Below are 25,242 nucleotides of genomic sequence, written 5' to 3'. Positions count from 1 at the left end.
AGATATGTGTACTAATTTCTCATTTTTTATTGTTGTTAAATATTACCTGTGATCTATCGGTAGACAGTGTTGGTTACATTGATTAGTAATATGTTGGGATTGGTAGAGTTCAGAAAAAAAAGTCACTACTCTGGCACTGGGGAAGTGAGTGTTGTCGCTTTGCTTCTCTGGCGGTTACAGGAATTGCTGTGAAGCTCAGGGTAGTCTTGAACTCACAGTCCCCTGGCCTCAGTCTTCAGGGTGTGGGATCTTCTTCTTCCTATGCTACATCAACTGAGACATGATTAGACTATGTGAAAGTTTAAACACTAGAGACACACATAACGTGTTGTTTAACAATCACAGACTACATGTGGGTTTATTTACTGAAGCAGGCTGCCTTCCATCCTTCAGAATGTTCCTGGCTATACTGCTTATGATAGCAGACAGATGGAAGCAACGTACATGTTTGTCAGCATTGGGAGAAATACATGAGCGCTGAGCTGTACAACAGAGGATCGTGCAACATCGAGGAGATAAGACCATATCACTGTGTGACTGATGGAGACCAGATCTTAAAATCTAACAGCCAGGTGAAAGGAAATAGCATATGAATAAACACTTTTACGTAAATGTGACATAAACATTTATAGATAAAACCACTTTATTCTCGACTTTTTGAAACAGTAATTTCACTTCATGTAGTTTATGTTGCCTTTGAAATATTGATGTAGCCAAGGCTGGCTTTGAACTCCTGATTCTTCAACCTTAGTCAACCTGAGTGCTGGGATTATAGGTAAATTTAAAAATTGTAAAGTAATATCTATGTCCTATTTATGAATAAAGTTTTAATAAGAATGCCATCTAAGTGGGTACCTCTAGTGGAAAGGGAGAGGAATGGTATCTTAGGTTAGATTTCAGTGGCACTTACAAAGCTTCATTCACTTAAAGGAAGTTTGAGTTCAATAGGACAATATGATAACATTTAAAAAGTTACACTTTGTTCTTACTCTTTGGGGATTGCTGTATTTGAAACCTAATAACAACCAAAGGTAATTAATGTGTCCACAGAAGCTGTGGCACGTCCCATGCATCCCATAGTATTTCTTGAGAAATAATGTTTGTGCTATTGTGCTGGATGCTAAGGGTTCGGGTGAGATGGTAGCAGACAGGAGCCTTGCTCCCTAGAAACTGGCCTGCTTTCTTAGTTGATACAATGTTGCAACTTTAGATTAAACAGTTAAGTCTTGGAAGGAAACACAGAACAATCACATCAAAGTGGGGCACAGAATAAAGCTCAGAGATCCTCCAGGAGAGGTAACCCGCAGGGTGGCGTTAACAAACTGACAGAAGTGAAGTGTGTTCCAGACTGGGCTGGAGGAAGGAGCCTTTGAATAGGTTTGAAGGAAATTAGTAAAATCATCCTTTGGAGAGCAGGGAGTCAAGTCAGTATATTGAATAGAGTGGGGCATGGAGATTCCATTCTAAAATTTTTATTTCTTACCTGATTGTGCATGCCTGTAGGGGTGGGGGAGGGGATGGTAGTCACATGTGCCATAGCATGCGTGTGGAGGAGGTCAGAGGACAACTTTGTGGAGTCCGCTCTCTCTAACCACCATTATGTATGTTCTGGGGATTGAACTCAGGAACTAGGCTCTCATGGCAAGCACCCTTGCTTAGTCTCTGAGCCATCTTGCCAGCCCAGACTTGATGATTCTTAGTGTCTTATCTACAAATATGTACACCAACCATTCGCTAGGTCGGGAGCCTTTGACAGCCGTGAGCGTATCGCAGTGACGTGGTTGGCCGTATTGCTTGGAATGTCCAGGCTGCTTATGATACAGTAAATAAATCAGAAGTCAGGAGCTCAGCTGGTGACGGTCCAGCAGTTGGAAGATGGGATTTGAAGTGAGCTGGTGGTAGAAACGGAGAAAGGGCGGCGCTAATATTTCCTGCAGGGTGGGCATTATTGCCAGACTTTACAAAGCACAGAGGGAGCAGGCGTTTGCCTGAAGATCTTATGGCTATTAAGAACCAGGACTCAGAACCAAATCTGGTTTCTCAGACTTTGAAAATGTAGCTGAGTGCCCACTTCTTATTCCAGTATATGGTGCACATAACAATCAGACCTGTATTCAAAATCAAGCTAACTACATCCCTGTGACGCCCCTGTCGCTGTCAAGGGCTCCCTGTACCTGCTGCCTGAAGTTTCATCTGTCTTGAGAAGCAGATGAGAGGGTTTGAGGAGCAATTGGATGTAGAAGATGAAAGAAAGAGAAAAAGGCTGCGCGAAACAATGAGGTTTTGATTGCCAGGAAAGCGCTAGATGGAACCGAGGAATTTGCAAGGGTCAGCTGGTTTGATGGAGGAGAAAATGAGTTCGGTGTGGAGGGTGGGCCGTTCTGGGACAGATGGCTGCGAGACTGTTGGAGGGCGGGTGGTTTAAGCTTTCAGACCTCATGTGTTGAAAGTCATCAGCCCAGAGTCGTAATTACATTCTGAAGACAGAAGTTTCCAGAGAGAATGAGTGGAAATATAGAAAAGAGCCGAGTGTCAGGAAGAGGAAGCTCACACTTAAGAGTTTTCCGTTCAGGGAAAGGAAAGTGCCAAAGAAAGTAGCCGGAGTGACCAGAGGAGGAAAACAAGGCCGCGCATGCGCAATTGGTTATTATCCTTGCGGTTCTTTTCTGCCACTGACACCTGCTTGGTAAAGAGAGTTGTAAGGTGTGCGAGCTATTTTCACACTGCCTTGACCAAAAATCTGTGACAGAAACAACTCAAGTGAGGGGAGATGTTTGGTCTCACCGTTTCACAGGGCTCAGCCATTAGTTTCTTAGCCCTACACGCTTGGGTAGACTATCATGGCAGAGGGAGTGTACACTGGATGACAGCCGTCCACCCCAGGAGCCAGAGGGAGCTTCGTTCAAAGGTTCACCACGGCAACCTACTTCCGCCAGCTAGACACCACCCCTAAAGTTCCCACAGCATCTAGGACAGCAGCATCACCAGTTGGGGAACAAATGTTTAAACACTTGGTCCCTTTATTTTTATTTCAATGTAATATCCCACTACATTGCCTTCATATTGGATTAATGTTGAAACTAGTTGGTTGTAATAGCCTATAATTTCACCAAAAATCCTGAATCCAGACTAAGAAGAGATCTAGAGTGCCCACTTCGGTGGCACATGTAACCAAGCAACAACGGTATAGGGAAGATTTGTGTGGCTCCTGAGCAAGGATGCCACACTGAAATGTTCCATTATTTTGGGTCCACACTTATCTGCATAACACATGTTAAAGAATGCACAACCCTTCCTCAAACTGCCAAACTTGAGGAAGAGGCAGCACCGACATCAAGAGGGCCTACTTAGTAGTTTCTAGACAAACTCAGAGACTGAGTTGCTCCTCTGTAATCTTGGTTGCCTCTGTTGCCCTCTTGATGTGGGTTATAGCTGGGTCCATGGCTTGAAATTGTGGGAAACTGCTTTTCTAGAACAATAGAGGCTTCTCTGGAAGAGATACAATGATGCTCTTTTTTCTGAGCATCTACCATAGTTCTAGGCATGTCCCTGTTCTCTGGGACTGGCCACTCCAGCTAGGTGATAGTCTGTGTGGTGGGTAGGCACCAGAACGGCATACTTAGCAAAGGTGGTGAGCCACTGGGGATGGCTCATAGGGTAGAGACAGTGGTGTGTAATAAGTCTAGAACCATCACCCTTCCAAGGCAGGGTTGAACACATTTATAACAAGCTGGAAAACAGAGATTGTTGGATCAGTGTCAAAATGATTGATCTTTTAAAACTTGATCAAAAAAGGAAAGATTTCCCCAAAGTGGATGATTAATACTGAAGATAGCAAAAGGCGAAGGAGGAGAAGGAGGAGGAGGAAGAGGAGGAGGAGGAGGAGGAGGAGGAAGAGGAGGAGGATTGACCTAGAAAATGTGGTTCTCAGCTCTTTTAAACTTATTAGCTAGCTAATAGTTCGAAAACATATCAGAGAACTTTATAAGACCATGAAAAGCATCACAAAATTCGTAGCAATGTCATTTTCACCAAAGACAGAAACCCTTTTCACATACACCTTGGAGGTTTCAAGGTTAGACATGGCTCTCACACTTAGAATGTTTCAGTCTCAAGGATGAATTTTGTCCCGTGGACTGATGCTGACTTAACCATTTCTGAGCGCGCGCACACACACACACACACACACACACACACACACACACACACGTATGCACACTACCAACAACTGGGCTGAGGGAGGACGGAAGCTTATAGAAGTCCCTAGTTTGCATCATGCAATTACAGCTGCGTTATCACATGTGGGCAGGAGGAAACCATGGCTTGCTCAGTTTAGCATCTCGAGATATATTTCATTCCTCAATGGAATCCAGGAGTCTGGTCGTTCTCCAAATCTGGAGACCCTGGTTATGGTGGGGGTCAGCCCTAGCTCTGCGGGGTAACACCTGATCCTAGAGTTTTCTGTCTTCTTCCTTTTATGTATGTCTGTCCCAACTAAAGTGAAGAGCAAGAGGATGGTATGACGATATCACTAAAGCTACGTGCACCAGACAAACTTAGACACAGGCGGCTCACAAGACACTGGGCTGGCTTGGAAACAGATCAGATTTAGAGATAAAATTAAAAGATAGAAACCGGGGCTGGCGAGATGGCTCAACAGGTAAGAGCACTGACTGCTCTTCCAAAGGTCCTGAGTTCAAATCCCAGCAACCATATGGTGGCTCACAACCACCCAAAATGAGATCTGACGCCCTCTTCTGGCATGTCTGAAGACAGCTACGGTGTATGTATAATAATAAATAAATCTTTAAAAAAAAAAAAGATAGAAACCACACAGTGATGCACTGTGACACAGGCCTGAATGAGATGCTTAGATGTAGAAACTGATGGTTACTATACGCATTCGTGTGAGATATGGTCTTAAGTATCGAGGAGGGCTGGCCTGGAACTTGCTATGCAGCCAGACCTGACCTGGAATTTCTGATCCTCCTCCCAAGTGTTGGGATTATAGGAGTGTGTCATCATGACAGTTTTATGTTGTCCTGGGGACCTTCTGCAGGCAAGCATTCCTGCTAACAGAGTTGTAGTGTCAACCCAAGGTTGGTATGTGTGTAAAATGGTTTGGAGAAGAAGAGATAAATTAAGCACGATCCACTAAGGCGAGCAACAGTATATTCTGGAGCACGATGGTGGCGTTCTAAAATAAATGGCTCCTGGGAAGACACTGAAGTCAACAGATTTGGGTGTCAAAGCAGTCAGAAATTTTCACCCACGCTCTACAAAATATTATCTTTTATCCATAGCATATGGCACTGCCCCTGCAGTTATATTGGGTAGATTTTTTTTCCTCTCCCACCAACTGTTCTTTTAATTTTGAAAATGCAAGCTTTGGTCAAAATTCTCCATTTGTGTGATCTTCAAGGAGGGAGTATTTCCCGGTTCTGAGGAAAAGCTTCTACAGCTCAAATGACACTAGGAAAATGCTATCAAAACCTCCAGGATGAGAACATTTCCTCAGTAAAGGCCCTGTTTCCAAACAGTCGCCAAGGAGACACTCAGCAACATGGCTTCTATAGCACACTTTCCCCCAGTTAGTGCATGGTGTAAATCTATGCAGGAATGTGCAGACAGCTTACTGAATAAGGCTACCACTCGGATGAAGGGCCCTCACCTTACCAGCACCAAAGATATTTTTTCTCCATTCCTGGTTACAACCCCATCATTCTCTCTAGAACTTTTAAATAGTAAGTTCTTGTTCTTTAAGACATTTTCCTGGAACCAATGGGGTGGCTCACAGGGCAAGAGCTTTTGCTGCCCAAACTTGATGACCTGTATTTGATCCCTAGAAACGAGGGTGGAAAGAGAGAACAGAGTCTAAAGCTGTACACACAGACACACACACACACACACACATAATAAATGAAATATTTTTAAAAAATGATTAAAAATTGAACTGCTTCCGTATTCACCCCTGAACAATATAGCTGTGGTGGTTTAAATGTGCTTGGCCCACAGGGAGTGGTAGTGAGGAGGTGTGGCCTTGTTGGAGGAAATGTATCACTGTGGGGGTGGACTTTGAGACCCTCCTCTTAGCTGCCTAGAAGACAGTCTGCTCCTGGTTTCCTTTGGATGAAGACAGAACTCTCAGCTCCTCCAGTGTCACATCTGCCTGCACACTGCCATGTTCCCTACCTTGATGATAATGGACTAATACTCTGGTCCTGTAAGCCAGCCCCAATTAAATGTTGTCCTTTATAAGAGTTGCCTTGGTCATGGTGTCTCCTTATAGCAATATAAACCTAAGACAATGGCTTAGGTTTTTGTCTTGCTTATTTTTTTGGTTTGTTTTGGTTTATAATTTTGCCTTGCAGCTGCTGTTGTCCTGTTTTGATTTTAGCTCTCTTATGAGGGTCTGTAAGCTCTTCCTGAACCTTCTGTTGGGTTTGGAATCCCTTGATCTTCTGTCCACACTCCCTCTCCTGCTCCAAGTAGTCTCCTTCACATTTCTCTCACTATTTGTGAATGTATAATTCCTCTTTCTTCACTTGTCATTCTGGACTGTTCTAAATTGAGCTATATTTCAGGTCAGTGCTTTTCTTCTCAGCTTTAATTTGTCTTAAGTCAGTCCATAGAATTCTTTTTGTTGTTTGTTTTTTCAAATTAGGGTTTTACAATGTAGCTCTGGCTGTCTTGGAACCAGGTTGGCCTTGAATGCACAGAGATCTGCATGTCTCTGCTTCCGGAGTGCTGGGATTAAAGGTGTGCACCATACCTGGCCTTATTGAATTCTTACTTTCAGAAAACATTTTTAAATCTCCAGACTTTCTTTTATTTTCTATTTTAAATAGATCTTTTTATTTTCTATTTTAAATTTTTGCAGATTTTTTGATGTTTTTAAAACAAAGCAAGGTGTCTCTATAGACCCCTGGCTGTCCTGGAACTCACTCTGTAGACTAGGCTGACTTGAACCCGGAGATCCTCCTGCCTCTGTCCCCTGAGTGCTGGGACCAAAAGTGTGCACCACCATACTTGGCTTTAATATTTTTACTAAAATATAGTTAAATTATTTTTCCCCTCCAACCCCTCCTACATCTTCCTCTAAACCCCTCTCAAATTCAGGGACCCTTATTCTCGTATTCTCGTGTGTGTGTGTGTATAAATAAATATATATATATATATATATATGTATATATATATATCTATATCATATTATTTCATATATTGGTTCTGGGGGATCAAACTCAGGTTATCAAGTTTGCATAGCCTTTACCCCCTGAGCCACCTCATATTGTTACATACATCTTGTATACATATGATATACACACACACATATAAATATACATATATATGTATACATGCATACATATACATACTTACATGTATATACATATGAATATACATACACACATTTATTTTTACACACACATATAAGTACATAAATATAATCTGCTGAGTCTGTTTAGTGTTGCTAGTGTGCATATGAGTTCAGGGCTGACCACTTAGTATTGGATAACCAATAAGGAGCCACCTCTCTGGGAAAGACTAATTCTCCCTTCCTCGGCATTTTTTGCCTGAGGTTCATTGTCTAGAGGTGGGGGCCTATGGAAGAGATGCCCCTCTTCCATGTTAGCAGGTCCATTGGTGTCGCCATTGGTAGGGTCTTATTTATATAGCCATATTGTTGAGGTATCATGACTGTAGCTTCTCTGTCGTTGCTAGGAGACACAGTCTCACAGCAGACTTCCTGGTCCCCTGCTCTCTCTTTTATCAACAGGTTTGGGGTTGTGCTGTAGATCTAACACCTGGGGTTGGAGACCTGTTGATCAGTTGTCTTATGCAATTTGATCAGATGCAGCTGTTTGTACTGATCTCAATCTACTGCAAAGAGAAGCTTCTTTGATAACAGGAGAGAGCTGCGATTATCTGTGGGTGTGAGAAGTATTTACAATGTAGTTGGGGATCAAGCTGGTAAAGTGGTGGTGGTTGTATGTTCCCCTCTTGCCGCAGACCCTCTGGGTCCCGTGCCTGCGTAAAACGGTTCTCTAGAGAAGATGGGCGAAGCTTAGGACGGCAGAGTGACAGACAGAAACAGACACGCAAGAGAGGTGTTGAATCTGAATGTAATTTTCTGGTCGAGCTTAGACTAATTATATTACAGCGAATATCATAAATTGTAAAACATAACAGATACGGTACATTGAAGTTTCCCAGGTGCAAGAGGAGTGACTACAAAAAGAATTTGCAGGAACCAGATAAATGTTTAGGTTAGAGATAAGTATCCCTCCAGATGCAAGAGGAGTGACTTCAAAAGGACTATGTTTACTTAGAGATTAGCGCCTGCTTCAGCCCTGGCCAGGCAAGAGTTTTACACTTTGTTAATTGCTCTAGGGGGTTTAACTCTTGACAGGCTTCAAGAGTAATGTAGTGTTACTGACCCCGAAATTCTCTAGGCCTTGTTAAATTTTATCTAGTTTGGAGAATTTCCATTATCAGGATAGTATATCAACTTGCTCTGGTGTGGAATGTAGTTTGTAGTAAATATTTCTATCTCAGTGAGACTTTTAGTCTCTTTCTGCAGATAACTGAGCTAATGGCTAGAGCTTTTATTGTTTTATAGCAGTGCTTAATTAGTTACTGAATAGGTTAATCTCCTTGCTGTTATCTGGGATCTTAGAACACTGGGAAAGGCTTTAGCTATGTTAGAATTCAATCTTAAAAGACATTACAATAAGGTTAATACTAAATAGAGTGCACGTGAATCCATACAACAGACTAACGGTGAGTGGAGGATTGATATTATAATTTATAAAAATTAGGGGAGAAAGATGCCAGACCTCAGGAAGAAAGTTCCCTTTGAAACCCATTGCTTCATTGGTCAGCTTCCCAGCTTTCGCTATGTCAAACTGACTCAACCAAAGTACGTGACACCCTCTAAGATCCAGACCTCACTATCTCCATGAAGTTGGCTAGGTATCTGTTACCAGGAATTGGTTTCCTCCTGTTAAGCAAGCCTTGAATCCAATTAGACAGCTGTTAGTTACCTGCAAGATAAAAGTACCAGTATTGCGCACTGAGGACAGGTCGCCACTCTGTTCACTGCGGTGGCTCGAGGGCCTCACAGCTGGGCAGGAAGGCTGTTGCTTCACTCCCCGCAGTTCATCCTGCTCCTTCTGGACCATGAGAGCTACCATGCAGGAGACAGGCTATCAGGTCAGATCCAGTTCAATGCCTCTGAGTCCTGTCTGTCTTTAGCATTGGGGATTCACCATTAACACCTGAGAGGCCCCAAGGGCAACAACAACACCTACACTATTTTGGGGATTCTTGGATTTCCTTGACAAACTACTTGGAGGGGGATTTCTCATGCCTGACTCTGGGGTTTGCACCATTCCAGCCTTCTTAATCTTTCAATCTCTTTTCTGATCTTCTACCCGGATCCCCAATCTTGCCTTCCCATTCCTTAAACACATGAATTAAAGTGATATTAGTAATTTCTTTTTATTACATGCTGCTCATTGTTCTTGTGCAAATGAGCCACAGTGTGGGTGTGGTGCGCAGAGGAAAACTTTCTGGAGTTGGTTCTCCCTCCAGCGTGTGGACTCCAGAGATAAAAGTCTGGTGATGGTCAGGTTTGCACAAGTGCTTTTACCAGCTGTGCCTGCCACATCAACGGCCTAGTTGTCGTGATTTGAGGCCCATATTGATAGCCCCAGTAACGACATAGGGGCATGTGTTTCTATTTGATGCTTGGTTTTCCTCCAGAATTTTGATCAAGAACTTTTCCTTTATATACATGATGGAAATGCTATAAAAACTCCATTATTCTGTATATTAATAGGCTCTAGTAGTCCCCCTATTTGCTGATTAGATTGATTGGGCTGTAGGTATCATATGTAGAAATTGTAGGGATAATTTCAGGTCTAGAGAGGGTGTGTTGCCTGTCTGGCAGCCATTTCAGCTAGGTCTAGTCAAATTGATTTGATTAAATAGTAAGCTGACGGCGTCTACTGCTCTTCTGGTTTCATCTGCTCCTATTCCTGACTCAAAACTTCAGGGATTTCACCCAGCAGCCTGCAGACTTGCCCCAGTCACCTCTCTGTGGGCTTTGACCTCCAGGCTGTGTCCCACAGTCCCTGTCCAACATCAGCATCAAGCTGCCATTTTCTTAGTGCCCTCGAGTCTTAGCTACCTCTTCTAAGTTAGCAGCCGCCTGGAAGGCCACCGTGCTTCACTTCTGCGTGCTTCTCTGGATGCACTCTTCTGATTCTTGGTTAAGTCCTTGCTGCTTTGGGAGAGTTCCAAAAGTCTTTTCAACATTTCAAACCTTATTTTGGACTTTGCTGGTTATTCTCAGTAGCACCCTACCTAGCTCACCTACAGCAGTATAACTGTGAGTTACTATTTATGATTCAGTTTGTATAACATGGAGGATGAGTGTGATCTAAGTATGTTAAAGGCATGTATGAAGATGTCAAAATAAATCCATTGTTTTGTTTATTATCTCTAAATATTGCATAATTATTCATAAATCATGTATTTTCCTATGTTTGTATATAGCTGCAGTTCAGGTCCTTCATTTTCATCTCAACGTAATATTCCACGGTATCACCTCATATTCACTTCTTATCCTAGTATGTGGTATGTATCTCCAGCTGCAATTCTTGTATTAATTTCTATTTACTGCAATCATGAATAAGAAACCATACTTCTTCACATCACCACTAACAAGTGAGCTTTGAGCATTGCCATAGACTTAAGTGATTTTTAAAAACTTTTATTTTTTATTTCTTTGGTTTTTTTTCAAGATTGGGTTTCTCTGTGTAGTCCTGGAACTCACCTTGTAGACCAGACTGGCCTTCAACTCAGAGATCCACCTGTCTCTGCCTCCTGAGTTGAGGGATTAAATGCATACATCATCATATCTGTCCTGAATTTCTTTTGAGAAGCCTACATACTAATTCCCTTGGCTTACACTGATTTACATTCCCACCAACAGCGTGCAGTCACCTGCACCCCAAGGCTTGGCCAGCATTTGTTGGGTTTTTCACTGTTGTCTTCTTGGTGGCAGCCATTCTGACTGGGGTGAGAGGAATATACCTCTTACATACATGCCATGGTATGCATGTGGAAGTAAGAGGACAACTTCCATGTGTGTATTCTTTCTCTCTGTGGGTGGTCTGGGGAACCAAATCCAGGCTGTGAGGCTCCTGTGACAAGTGCTATCATCTTATAACCATCTTGCTGGCCCCCAATGCACTTTGATTTACATTTCCCTGATCGTTGGAGATATTGAAGATATTTTCCATGTAATTATTGGCCATTTTTATTTCTTCTTATCTATAAAAGGAATCTGTGCCAGCCTACAACAGAATACATACACTTATGTTTATTCTAGCACTATTTGCAATAGCAAAATTCATCTCAGAAAAAAAGCAGCCTGGGTACCTGCCCATCAACAGACTAATGGAGAAAGGAAATACAGCATACATACATGATGGAGTATGATTAAGTCATGAAGAAGAACAAATTATTCGCAGGAAAATGAATGGAACCAGACAAACACCATATTAAATGAAAATGTGTGCATGCATGTATACTCCCCACCACCCCCCTGACCCCTTTCATGCTTCCTCTCATATGTAGAATCTAAAAAGCTTAGAAATCCCTGTCAGGGAAGGGAAGGAGACAAAGGGGTAGGTGGGACGAGGTGTGTTGCAGGAAATATTAAAAGGAATGGCAAGTTTCCACACTACACCCAGCTACTCTCAGCCCTGGTGGTCTCCACAGCCAGTTCTTATCTCGTGGAGACTCTCTGACTCAGAGCTCCAAAATCTCTCGGGGGGGGGGGGGGGAAGGGTCACAAGAGTCACCTGAGTACTTGACCCATCCCTTTTCCAGACAACCCCTTCTGGGAAAGTGGAATTAACATCAAAATACAGGCATCACCAGGGCCATCCACAACAGAAGTGTAGCTATTCAATTGTTTTAGTATCACTAACTAAAGTCATTGCTGATTGACACTGTCACCTCCATTGTTTTTCACAGAGCCTTGCGTTATATTTGTCTATCTGTAAGAGTCACTTTTTCTCATTCTGTGACACAATGTCCAATAAAAGCAACCTTGAGAAAGAGGGGCTCCATTTGTCTATCATGGAGGAGGTGGTAATGGCCTGTATGGGGGTGGCTGATCCCACTGTGTCCGTGGGTAAAGGCTCGGTTCCTCTCATCCTTCTCATTTAGGCACCCCACTCCCACCCCCATGCATGGAACTGTGATACCACATTCAGGGTGGATCTTCCCTCTCCCAGTGCCCTCATAGACACCCCAGAGGTTTGTTTCTTAGGTGATTTTAAATGCAGGTAAGCTGACAGAGAAGATTAGCCACTCCATGTTCTGAGAATAAGGTCACATTGTGCTATCACCATGACACCTGCCGCAGCAGGCTCACCTATCCTCACAGCCTGTTGGGGTACTGGGCTCTCAGTATTTCTATATTCCCTTTGGTGCCACTAAAACAATCAAAATGAAGCAGAAACCCTAAGGAGGAGACTTGTGCTTTGTTGGTATCATGTTGAACTGCTGATTAACAATACTGAGGGTTTTTGGTTGATCCTTTGTACGTTTAGTGTGTGTGTGTGTGTGTGTGTGTGTGTGTGTGTGTGTGTGTGTGCATGCGTTCCTGTGTGTGTGCTATGGAGAACCTTTGGAGGTCAAAGGACAACTTGCAGGTATCAGTTCTACTTTTCCTCCTGGAGATCAAACCCAGGCTGTCAGGTTTGGCAGCAAGCACCTTTACCCACTGAGTCATTTCATTGGTCCCATAATTCTATTTTTTTTTTAATATTTTTATTACATATTTTCCTCAATTACATTTCCAATACTATCCCAAAAGTCCCCCATAGTGCCCCCCACTTCCCTACCCACCCATTCCCATTCTTTTGGCCCTGGCATTCCCCTATATTGGGGCATATAAAGTTTGCAAGTCCAATGGGCCTCTCTTTCCATTGATGGCCGACTAGGCCATCTTTCGATACATATGCAGCTAGAGACAAGAGCTCCAGGGTTCTGGTTAGTACATCATGTTGTTCCAACAATAGGGTTGCAGATCCCTTTAGCTCCTTGGGTACTTTCTCTAGCTTCTCCATTGGGAGCCCTGTGATACATCCAATAGCTGACTGTGAACATCCACTCCTGTGTTCCATAATTCTATTTTTAAAGATTTATTTATTTCTTTATTGTAAGTACACCGAAGCTGTCTTCAGACACTCAAGAAGAGAGCGTCAGATCTTGTTATGGATGGTTGTGAGCCACCATGTGGCTGCTGGGATTTGAATTCAGGACCTTTGGAAGAGCAGTCAGTGCTCTTAACCACTGAGTCATCTTTCCAACCCCAGGCCCCCCCTAATTCTAATTTTAAAACTTGAGTATTTCTCTGTTCTATGGGTTTCCTTTGCTTCTCCATAGAATCTTGCACGTCTTTGGTTAATTTATTCTGGACTCTCCCTATTGCTCTCAACATAACTTCTATCTCTATTGACATTTTGTCCTCTAATCCTTTAATGAATGACATTAATCGGTTTTCTAAAACAAACCAGCCTTAGATTCCTAACAGTCACTGAACTTAGACTTGTTTCAGCCTGGTTGGCCAGCAAGCTCCCGGGATCTTGCCTGCCTCCACCTCGCCAGCATTAGGATTGAAGGTAGATACTTTTACAGCCATCTAACTCAGGTCTGCATGCTTATGTGCCAAGTACTTTACCTACTCTACTGGCTGGTTTTATGTGTCAACTTGACATAGGCTGGAGTTATCACAGAGAAAGGAGCTTCAGGTGAGGACATGTCTCCATGAGATCCAGCTGTAAGGCATTTTCTCAATTAGTGATCAAGCAGGGAGAGTCCCTTGTGGGTGGGACCATCTCTGGGCTGGTAGTTTTGGGTTCTATAGGAGAGCAGGCTAAGCAAGCCAGGGGAAGCAAGCCAGTAAGGAACATCCCTCCATGGCCTCTGCATCAGCTCCTGCTTCCTGACCTGCCTGAGTTCCAGTCCTGACTTCCTTTGGTGATGAACAGCAATGTGGAGGTATAATCTGAATAAGCCCTTTCCTCCCCAACTGCTTCTTGGTGTTTTGTGCAGGAATAGAAACCCTGACTAAGACACCTACTCAGAAATAGGCCAGTCCCTTCTATTCTTCCTCAGTCTCTTTTTTGTTGTTGTTGTTATTTCTAGAAATTCATTAGGCCTGCATTTTCTAATGTGAGCACAGCATTATTCATACTAAATTTTAATTTTTCTTTTACTTGCATTTATTTTTGTTGCGGCCCGCCCGCGGTCCACAACACGAATGGTTCACTGAGAATGGCAGTTCCCTGCAAAGAGAGGAATCTAGACGGGGCGGAAGAAAAGAATGAAGCCAGGACAACAAGTTCTGATCGAGGCTCAATTTAATATTTCCAAACACTCAGTTTATAAAGGAAGGGGGAGGGAACCCAATTTCCCGCCAAGTAACTCAGGGTCCAGTAGCAGGACGAACACGTGTGTGCCTCCAGGCAGCAGAGTCAGGTTCCAGCAGTGGGCGTGGCAGGACGAATGAGCCGGTAGCTCCACCCTAGAGCAGGCAGGTTCCAAGCTGGGGGGAAGGGAGACCACATTTCCCCCCATTAGATAACAAAAATAAAAATAAAAAAGGGGTGGCCTGTGGCAGAAAGATTATCTATGTTCAATAGTTCTGCCTAAGTTCCTAGGGCTAAAGAAAAAACCTATTTCCGTGGGATTTCTTAACTATTCTAATGGTAAACTGTATCTGGCTAAGGCTGTAGGCTCTGACTTTATAATGCTAATTAGTGCTGAATAGGTAGCTACCTGTTTGCCTTTTAAGTAGGGCGTTGGAACCCTGGCTGAGTTTAGCTAAACAATTTTAGAATAACACTGAACTGATAATTATCCACAATTTTGGGTGACAGGCAGGGGAAACAGTGAGAAGCGATTAAGACTGGCTGGCTCCTAGTACAAGGCCAATTGGCTTTTTTATTTTTTGGGTGGGAGGCAGTGAAGGGCCTGCTCTTACGACAGCAAGGTCTCCAATCTCTCTCCCCCCTGTTAATTAAGTTTAAATAGGCAATGCTTAACAGAGGTGATCAAAAGATTTTCTCATCCGTAGATGAGTGGGCCTTAACCTTGACTTGGGTGGACATTTACCTGATTCCTCCCGTGAGTAACAACTCACATCTGTGGCTCTTGGTATCTTTTGGGGAGGGGAGGCAGAGCCGTAAGTATTTTTAGTGTTTAGCTGGAGTCGGATACCAACCTCTTTCAAATCAGGTGTGTCGCACAGGGAACTCAGAAACGGTCAAATTGGACCTTCCCTCCGCAGTGATCTCCTGCGCCAAGCGGTACCCATACCGTATTCATATGATTATGAATCAGTATCGCAATTCTGAGTTATTGCGAGGCCTCTATGTGAGACTTGTCAACCTCAGATTTAGCAAGGCCTAGACAAGAATTATGTCAGTATTAACACCATTAATTTTGGTTAAACTAGGAGCTGAAGGTCTTTTCTCTTCATCTCTGTTATTCCCAGTAGCCTGAGGAACTAAGGACACCTTGCAGTAACAGCAAGGGTGAAAAGCCAGAGGCCAGTTAAGGGACTAAGCCTATATCTATCAAAATAAGAACTAATCTTTGTAAATATATATGAAATTTCTACTTCCCTAGCTCTCCTGGTAAATCTAAATCTTATCTTAGACTGAAAGGCCACATGCTGAGATTAGCAGAACCACCTGTTTGCTCTTAGGGGCTGGGCGGAGAACCGGAGAATGTAGATTGACCTGCTTGAGAGAAGGAAGAATACTAAACAGTTAGAGTGTAGTAATGTAAATTTTCTGTTTGGAGAAGTCAAGGTACTTTATTTAGATGCAAATTGTAAAGCTAAAGTTTGTCTCCGGCCTTTTGTAGGGGAATTGGCTCAGAGGAAACAGTGTTTTTTGAGAGCTTCCACTCCCAGCTCAAGAGGAATTTTTGTCCTCAAGGTGATACTTACGAGGAGAGACAGAATCTGTGTTTACCTGACGAATTAATCTCTCTGGTAGCCACCGTGCTTCATCTTCATCTCGTGAAAAAACACAAACCGACCCTCTTCCCCAAATTAGGACTGGATCTGGACCCTTCCATTTATTAGTCAAGGGGTCCTTCCATTTTGCCAATGCATAAGAATTAGAAGTAACTGGGTGCCAGTGGCGTTCCGCTGCAGACTGACCTTTAATGTCAGTCTGCAAAAAGTTTAGGACAAATAAGGTAAAGGCAAGATGAGCCTTTGGTGACCTTGGGGGATATAGATGCCCCTCTTTTGTTTTAAAAAGCCAATTTTTTAAGGTGCTATGAGCACGTTCAACTATTCCTTGTCCCATGGGGTTGTAAGGAATTCCAGTTTTATGTTTGATACCGAATTCTTTACAGAATGTACTAAAGTTTTTACTAGAATAAGATGGCCCGTTATCTGTCTTAATAAGCTTAGGCAACCCCATGGTATTAAAGGCTTGTAGGCAATGATCAATTACGTTTTTTGAAGCCTCCCCTGTATGCAGGGAAGCAAAGAGAAATCCTGAACAGGTATCAATGCAAACATGTATATATTTTAGTTTTCCAAATTCTGCATAATGGGTTATATCCATTTGCCAAATATGATTAGGCATAAGGCCTCTAGGATTGACTCCTAGATGTGGCACTGGGGATAATGTAATACATCTAGGACATTGTTTTACAATCATTCTTGCTTGCTCCTTAGTGATTTTATGTCGGAGCCTTAGGGTGTGGCTAGAGAGGTGAAACCTTTCATGATCACGTTGGGCCAGAGCCACAGGATTTGAAACTAAGGCTTCTCCTATTAGAGCCCTGTCAATGCGATCATTACCCTCGGCCAGAGGCCCAGGAAGACCAGAGTGAGACCGTATGTGGCCAATATAAAACGGATTTTTCCGGGCAAGAATGATGTTTTGCAATTCTGAAAATAAGGATCCTGATGGCGTATTGAAGTTAAACGTGCCACAGGTTTCTAATAAGGGTACTGATTGAGCAACATATAAACTGTCAGTAAAAATATTAAAAGCCTCATGTACAGACTGAAAGACCTTTAGCACTGCTGTTAATTCGGCTAGCTGAGCCGAGAGACCAGGAGTCTCTACAGTAACCTGTTGATCATTAATAAGATATCCAGCTCGCCCTTTAGAGGAGCCATCAGTAAAAATCAATAGAGCATTATTTAAAGGCTGTAAAGAAGTCATCTTAGGAAATACCATATCATGTACATTTAAAAATTTTATTAACCTATCTTGAGGGTAGTGGTTGTCTATAATTCCACTAAACCCTATTTGTGCAAGCAACCAATCTGTACTATGCTGTTTCAGCCAAGTGTCTTGACTTACGCTGTAAGGCTGAACAATGATATCTGGCTCTTTTCCGAAATAAGTCAATGCCTGCCTTCTTCCAGTGATAATCATCTGAGCCACTGCTTCGTGATATGGCAAGATATTACGTTTGGGAGAAATCCTTGAATGTATCCACATTATAGGAAATTTTTGCCATAGCAGTCCCGTAGGCACATGAGTTGTATTAAAAATTAACAGGTGCAGCGGCAGGGAGTAATCTATATAGGTAACGAATTGCTCTTCAATAGACTTTTCCACTAGTTGTAAGGCCAGCAATCCTTCTGAGGTTAGGGATCTAGGGGAAGTGGGATCAGAACTCCCTTTAAGAATATCAAATAAAGGTTTTAACTCCCCTGTAGTAAGCTTTAAATAGGGGCGAAGCCAATTAATATCACCCAACAATTTTTGAAAATCATTTAAGGTCTTTAAGTTATCTCTACGAATAACGATCTTTTGGGGAAAAACAGCTTGATCAGTGAGTCTAAAACCCAAATAATTATAAGGATCCTGAGTTTGTACCTTTTCAGAAGCAATTTGCAATCCCTTATCAGCTAGGGCTTTTTGTAAACCTTTATAACACAAAAGCAATTCTTGGGGGTCCTTTCCCGCCATCAAGACATCGTCTGTGAAATGAACGATGTAAATATTTGGCCATTGTTGTCTAACAGGCTGAATTGCTTTCGCCACAAACCTTTGACATAATGTGGGACTATTAGCCATCCCCTGTGGAAGGACTGTCCATTGATATCTTTTCATGGGTTCCTTGAAATTTACAGAAGGAACACTAAAAGCAAACCTCTCACAATCCTTTGGATGCAAAGGGATGGTAAAGAAACAATCTTTCAAATCTATAACAATCTTATAATATCCCTTAGGAATGGCCACTGGGGAGGGGAGCCCTGGTTGTAAGGTTCCCATAAGTACCATGGTCTCATTAACTTTTCTTAAATCTTGTAACAGTCTCCATTTTCCAGATTTCTTTCTGATAATGAAAATGGGTGTATTCCAGGGAGAGTGAGACTCTACCAAATGTCCTGCTTCTAACTGCTCCTGCACTAGCAAAGAAGCGGCCTCTATTTTCTCTTTGGGTAAAGACCACTGATCTACCCACACCGGAATATCATTACGCCATTGAATTTTTTCCGCGTGGGATGCAGGCAAGATAGTGGTCGCTATTGAAAATACTTTAAACCTCTCATGTTAGAGTGGGGTTTAAGATCCTTAAAGGTCTCAATTCCCTGTCCTTTTTTTACTAGTTCACGAGCAGGCAGGTGTCCCTGCCTGAATGTCTGTCCAGTCACCATCTCCTTAGAACTGCACAGAACAACACCCATCTGTGACAACAGATCTCTTCCCCACAGGGTCACAGGCAAATTTGACATAACATACGGCTGAATCTTTCCTGATTTCCCTTCCTCATCTCTCCAGGTTAGCAATTTGGAACTACGTTTTGGGTTACTGGCGTACCCGATTCCTTGAAGATGAGTCAAGGAAGCAGTCAAGGGCCAGTTTGAGGGCCAGTCCTGCCCTCTAATAATTGTTACGTCGGCCCCGGTATCTATTAATCCTTCAAAGCCTTTTCCATCAAGAGTCAATTTAAGGTTAGGTCTCTGATTTGTGATGGATTTCACCCAATTTACGCCCGAGGAGTCAAAATTATTTTGTCCTTCCTCACTTTTAAGGAATCTATACAGTAACTGGCGTAAAGGGATCAAAGTAAGTTGAGCAATTTTTTTATTAGCAGGTATAGTTATAACACCACGAGAGCAAGCGGCTATGATTTTAAGTTCTCCCTCATAATCATTATTTATAACACCTGGAAAAATCTGCAGGCCTTCTACAATAGAACTGCTTCGTCCCAAGAGAAAGCCACAGGTTTCTGTGGGCAGTGGTCCAAAGACTCCGGTAGGCAGAGTTTGGACTCCCATTTCTGGGGTTAATACTGCGTGGACAGTGGAACAGAGGTCCAGTCTTGCATTTCCTGGGTTTGACCTGACAAGTTCAAGAACTGATCTTGTTGGCTGGGCAGCAGATTTATTGCCCCATAAGCTGTCCTCTTTGAGTAACTCGGGGCCTGGGGCTGACCCCTTTCCTCGTTTCCCGGCACCGGGCGGCTCAAAACCCTTGGTTTATGCTTACAATCTTTTGCCCAGTGGCGGCCCTTCCCACACTTGGGACAAATTCCTGGGGTACGGCCTGTTTGTCTACCCTTGGCGCCCTTGTTCTTAGGACAATTACTTCTAAAATGATCCAAACTTCCACAATTAAAGCATGCATTATTTTCTCGCTTCCTCGAGAACATTGCTTGCGCGTGGGTTCCCTGCGAGAACTCGCAGGAAGGCCCGATGTCTGCGCAAAGACGGACATATCCCGCCAAATCTGTCTGTCCCTTATGCGGTTGAATTGCAGCTCGGCAAGCTGCGTTAGCATTCTCATAAGCCAGCTGCATAACAAAGGGACTACCTGTGTCTGGACTTCCAAGGATTCTACTAGCGGAAATCAACAGCCTGTCCACAAAGTCCTGATATGGTTCATCAGAACCCTGCCGAATGCTAGCTAAACTTCCACTAGCATCTCCTTTAACTGGCAACTTTCCCCAAGCACGGCGTGCGGCTGTCGCAACTTGCACGTACACTGCAACGGGAAAATCAATCTGATTTGTCTGTCCCTCATATGGACCCTCTCCTAAAAGCATGTTGGTATCCCAGTCTGGGTTACCAGCGTGAGCATTAGAAGCAGCAGTTTTCTTACTGGCGTCTCGCCATTCAGAATCCCAAAGCAAGAAATCTCCTCCTGACAGGGTAGCCTTGGACAGAGTCTTCCAATCTGAGGGGGTTAAGTTTGACTCCGCCACTGTGTCCAGTAATGCTTGAGTGAATGGGGCTGAAGGACCATATTGCACAACAGCTGCCTTTAACTCTTTTAACAACTTGAAATCCAAGATCTGGTAATGTCTGGTCCTAGCATCTTGCTGATCAACTGCCTCGACCACAGGAAAGGCCAGCGTATTAGACGAATTCTGTCCTTTCCCACGAGTCTGACTAACAACTCTTTCTAGCGGCACCTGGTGAAGTACAGAAGAGTTACTCTTCTCCGCTTCTGAGATCTTTTTTAGTTCCCGAAGCTCATTAGTCAGCCTCTGAAGCTTAATTTCAAATTCTAACTCAATTAGCCGTGTGTCCCTATGCGTAGCACCTCCCGAAGTGGTGACTGTGGGTGGAGCGGGAGATTCGCAAGAGAACCAATTCTCATTAGGGTAATGGGCCATTCCTCTATCTGAGTGATTTTTGTTAAAATTCAGTCCATCATCAGAGTTTCCACAATTATCAATTTTTGAGTTAAGAAGATCTTTTCCTGAGGAGGCCTTCTCTGATAGGCACTCCTCCTGAGATACCACAAGCTCCGCCTGAGGGCAATTTAGCCCTGGGGAAGTTGCATTTTTCATAGCATCATTTACAAGCGCCCAGAGACCTAGGGTAAAATTATCTGTCTGAGCGATATTCAGGGCCTCACCAACTTTTTCCCAGGTTCCACAATCTATCGTTTCTTCTTCTTTGAACCATGGACAACAGCTATCTATCTTATCTAAAAAATTTCTTACTAATTGTACTTCAAGCCTTACTCCTTTTTCCTTAAGCAACTCCTGAAAACTAAACACAATTGCCTGATCCATGTTTTTGAACCCTTCTTTCCTCCACCTAAGCAGTTTTCCAAAAAAACTGCGGCACACCGCCTGTCTCCGTATCTAGTTCCGATTTACGAACTGCTGAACCCAAGCAGAACCAGTGTTGGGTTAGCACTGCTTCAAACTTGCTTCGTATCCTACTGCATCCCCGCAACACTTTCAAAACTGAAATTTTTTTTTTTTTGGGCTAGCGCTAGCATGTGTACCTGTCCGTTGCTCCGATGCTCCTCCTCCGATACGAAGATTCTTTCCTTTCTTGTGGAGCTCCACACAGCAATCGTTTCTCTTAGCATCTCTCTGCCATTCTTCAGGTCCCAGTTCTGGCGCCAACTGTTGCGGCCCGCCCGCGGTCCACAACACGAACGGTTCACTGAGAATGGCAGTTCCCTGCAAAGAGAGGAATCTAGACGGGGCGGAAGAAAAGAATGAAGCCAGGACAACAAGTTCTGATCGAGGCTCAATTTAATATTTCCAAACACTCAGTTTATAAAGGAAGGGGGAGGGAACCCAATTTCCCGCCAAGTAACTCAGGGTCCAGTAGCAGGACGAACACGTGTGTGCCTCCAGGCAGCAGAGTCAGGTTCCAGCAGTGGGCGTGGCAGGACGAATGAGCCGGTAGCTCCACCCTAGAGCAGGCAGGTTCCAAGCTGGGGGGAAGGGAGACCACATATTTTATACCAACCTTATTCTTTTTTAGTAAAATCATTTTTAATGAAAACATTCAGTTCACTTTACAATTACTTCTTTTATTTTGTCTATTTGTGTGCATTCTTTTTTTAAAATTTTTTATTTATTTATTATATGTAAGTACACTGTAGCTGTCTTCAGACACTCCAGAAGAGGGCGCCAGATCTCGTTACAGATGGTTGTTAGCCACCATGTGGTTGCTGGGATTTGAACTCTGGACCTTTGGAAGAGCAGTCGGGTGCTCTTACCCACTGAGCCATCTCACCAGCCCCTTGTGTGCATTCTTGCACGTGTGTGGAGGTCAGAGGACAGTTGGCAGGAAGCTGTTCTCTCCTGGTATAAAACTCAGGTTGTCAGGATTGGCAGCCAGTGTCTATCCATTGAGCCACCTCAGGGGCTCCCAAACTTATTTTTGTGTCTTAAGTTTTTGTTTCTACTGGGATGGTTTTCTTCCACAAAGCCTCTTCTTGTGGCTCTGAACAGTTTGTTTCTCATCAAACAGGAATTGGACCCTGTACCATGGGGAGCTAAGGAACAGGTTAATCCAACTTTGAGCTCTGAAAGTATCCTGGGTGTTAGCTTACTCAAGTCTGTTCATTTAACTTAAACAGACCACATTACTTACCATGCATGCAGCAAAAAAATCTAACATTCTTTTTTGGGGGACAGTCACCAACCCTGTGTGCTGCCCCACTATTTGGCCTGGGCATTCCTGCTGACTCCATCACAGACTTGAGTCATACATACTGCTTATGTAAAACGTATGGGGGAATTTTCAGGTGTGCACACCCTTGATGGCCTGGGCTAGGCTCCGCGAGTTTCTTAAAGTGAGTGTGGAGATTTGAATCTCTCGATTGGTTGATTTTCTGGGGTTTTCTGTGTCAAGGGAGTAGCCATCCATTCTCACACATTAATTACTTCAGGCCTCTCAGGAAGAGGAAGAAAGCACAAGCCTTGTTCCTCCTTTCCACATGCAGCACTGTTCTTTATATTATTGGTGTGTGCTGTTGTGTGTCGTTTCTTCCTTAACCTTGTGGATTAATCTCACTAGATGTTTATCGGGTTTGTTGTTATTTTGTTTAAAACATGCACAGGCACACATTTTCTACCTCTGCTTCATGCACTTCTTTTCCAGTAGCTTTTATTAACAGGAGTGACAAGTAAGGAGTGACAGGCACTGAGCTCTCCCTGGAGAGTCCCACTTCCTCTTCGTGTGAGCAGGACTCTCGTGCTGATAGACTCCTAAGGAGAAACTGTCCAGGACCAGAGACGACATCCGAGATCTTTCAACACAAACAACCAAGTCTTCTCAGATCATAGGGTTTGGTTTTCTTTTACAAATTGTTGTAGATAGTATCATCCTAGAATGATTCCAACTGGATTTGGGATTATGCATCTTTCACAAATCTCACCTTTTACACCACCACCAACAAAAAATCAACAAAAATCAACATGACAAAGGCCAATAGAAAGCCAATGCAAAGAATCCGACAGCTGCCTTCCCCATTTTGTTGCCCATGGAGCAGGATCAGTATCCAGAGGTCCTCTCAAATGGAAGCTGTAATCTGCTGTGCCTGGGGACTGCCTACTTGTGACCTTGGAAACCACACTAGCTATAATCCATCCTCCACCAGCGTCTTTCTGTATTTGCTAGTGTTTTTATTACAGACATGATACATGGTCCATAGTGCTCGGAGCTAAGGGGTGTGATTAATGCCTGGAAGGATCTGTAAGTCACCAATGCTAACATCTTACAGCTTGAGCTTGAACTCTGGATGGCTGCATGCAATGTTGGAGAAGAGCTCTATTATTACAGAACAACTGGTACTGCTTGCCACATGTGGGGTCTGGCACCTGCAGGAAAATAGCTCTCATCTGTCCTTGCTGTGGACTAAACTGCTGATATTTTATATCTTTGCCACCTGCCTGTAGGAGAGAGAATCTTGCAATTGCAGCTGTCTTGTTCAAAAGCTCAAACACCTCACTTAGTACCGTGGACTCTGAAAAAGTCTCTAAGATTTGGACAAAGACTGTCAGTCACCCATTTTAGTTCTTATAGACAACTAGAGACTCTTCTGTAAGATTCCAAATGCTTTAGAAATAAATGAGATGATGACATCATTTAAATTCCCAGCAGTCCTCTCATTAGCACAAGAGCCCCTTACCTCTTATGAAGAATGCATTCTTCTCTAAGCTGTGCATTTGGCTCAGGTGAGAGCTACAGGGCCAGAAGCAGTGATGCTGCCTGCACTGTCAGCATCTTATGCCTCCAGGTCCAGCTCATGACAAACATGGCAGACTCAAACCTGTGAAATGAAACACTTGAGAGAATTCTAGAGTTGGTTAGGGAAAGAAGACAGTTCTTCTCTAATTTTTGGTTTGAGGGGGAATTTTCAGAGCCTTAAGAAGTAGATAAGTGACCTATGACAACAGACAAGCAAGCATCCCTGTCTAGTTTCTCTTGTAAAGTCATGGGGTAAGCATTATCTTCTACCTGCACTGGAAGACCTAGGCATTATTCCTCATTCTACAGCTCCAGGTTTTGATGTGGCAGCATGATGACACACACTGGCAATGTCTCTGGACAGCCTGTGGTGAGCTTCATGTAGAAAACACGCCCTGCTCCTGGTCTATCAACTCAGTGCCTCTAGCTCCGACTCACATGGTTTCTCTGGCCAACTTCAGCCACCGGCAAGCTTTCTGCCCATCACTCTGCAGTGCCATCAGTCTTAATAAGTATAGATGTTCCCAGAGGAGAGTATGATGTTTGCTGTCTCAATAGGCCCACCTTAAATAGAAAATGCATTGAGTACCCAACCTACCAAACACATGTAGTTCAGCATCACAGTATACAGTGGCCAGGAGCTGTGGTTGCTTGGCATTCAGAAAAAGACTTGTACTTTAAACACATAGACCAGGAAAACAACAAAATATAGAGGTAATTGCATGCTTCCTTTGGATGTTGTAAGGCTTTATCTTGATGGGGTTTAGAATCACCATGGAAACAGAGCACTGCACAAGTCTGTCATGCACCTGGTTGGTTAGTTGAGGTGGAAAGAGCAGCTCTAGATATAGGCAGTAGCATTCTTGGACTGAAAGAAAGAAGTCAAACACAGGATCTCTACTTTTGCTGTTGACTGTGGACACAATGTGACCAGGGGACTCAAGCTCCTGCCTCCCTGACATCTTGGCCCCAGGAAACTGAACCTTAAACTGTGAGCCAAGATAAAACCTCCCTTCCTTAATATGCTTTTGTCACAGCAGTGAGACAAGCAACTGATGTGAGTGAGGGACACTTTCTTACCTGTCAGAAAGCCTCCAAACCTCAAGCTGAACGGTTATAATCTTGGAGAACATCTGGATGTGCCTTGTCTCTTATAGACTCCTCTGTTCTTCTGCTTTGATCTTCTCAACATGTGAGACATATGTATGTGTGGTCACATGTATATA

At 43.4% G+C, this 25,242-nt stretch overlaps 1 pseudogene; it reads left to right on the top strand.

Moving 5' to 3' along the window:
- Nucleotides 1–3,146: 3,146 nt before the first annotated feature.
- On the top strand, nucleotides 3,147–3,246 carry LOC115032930 (U6 spliceosomal RNA; annotated as a pseudogene).
- Nucleotides 3,247–25,242: the final 21,996 nt, after the last annotated feature.

Source organism: Mus caroli, unplaced genomic scaffold (assembly GCF_978045245.1).
Source record: "Mus caroli unplaced genomic scaffold, Mus_caroli_1 scaffold_14, whole genome shotgun sequence".
Taxonomy (NCBI): domain Eukaryota; kingdom Metazoa; phylum Chordata; class Mammalia; order Rodentia; family Muridae; genus Mus; species Mus caroli.
The sequence above is the reverse complement of the archived record's forward strand: the minus strand, read 5'-3'. Positions and strand labels throughout refer to the sequence as shown.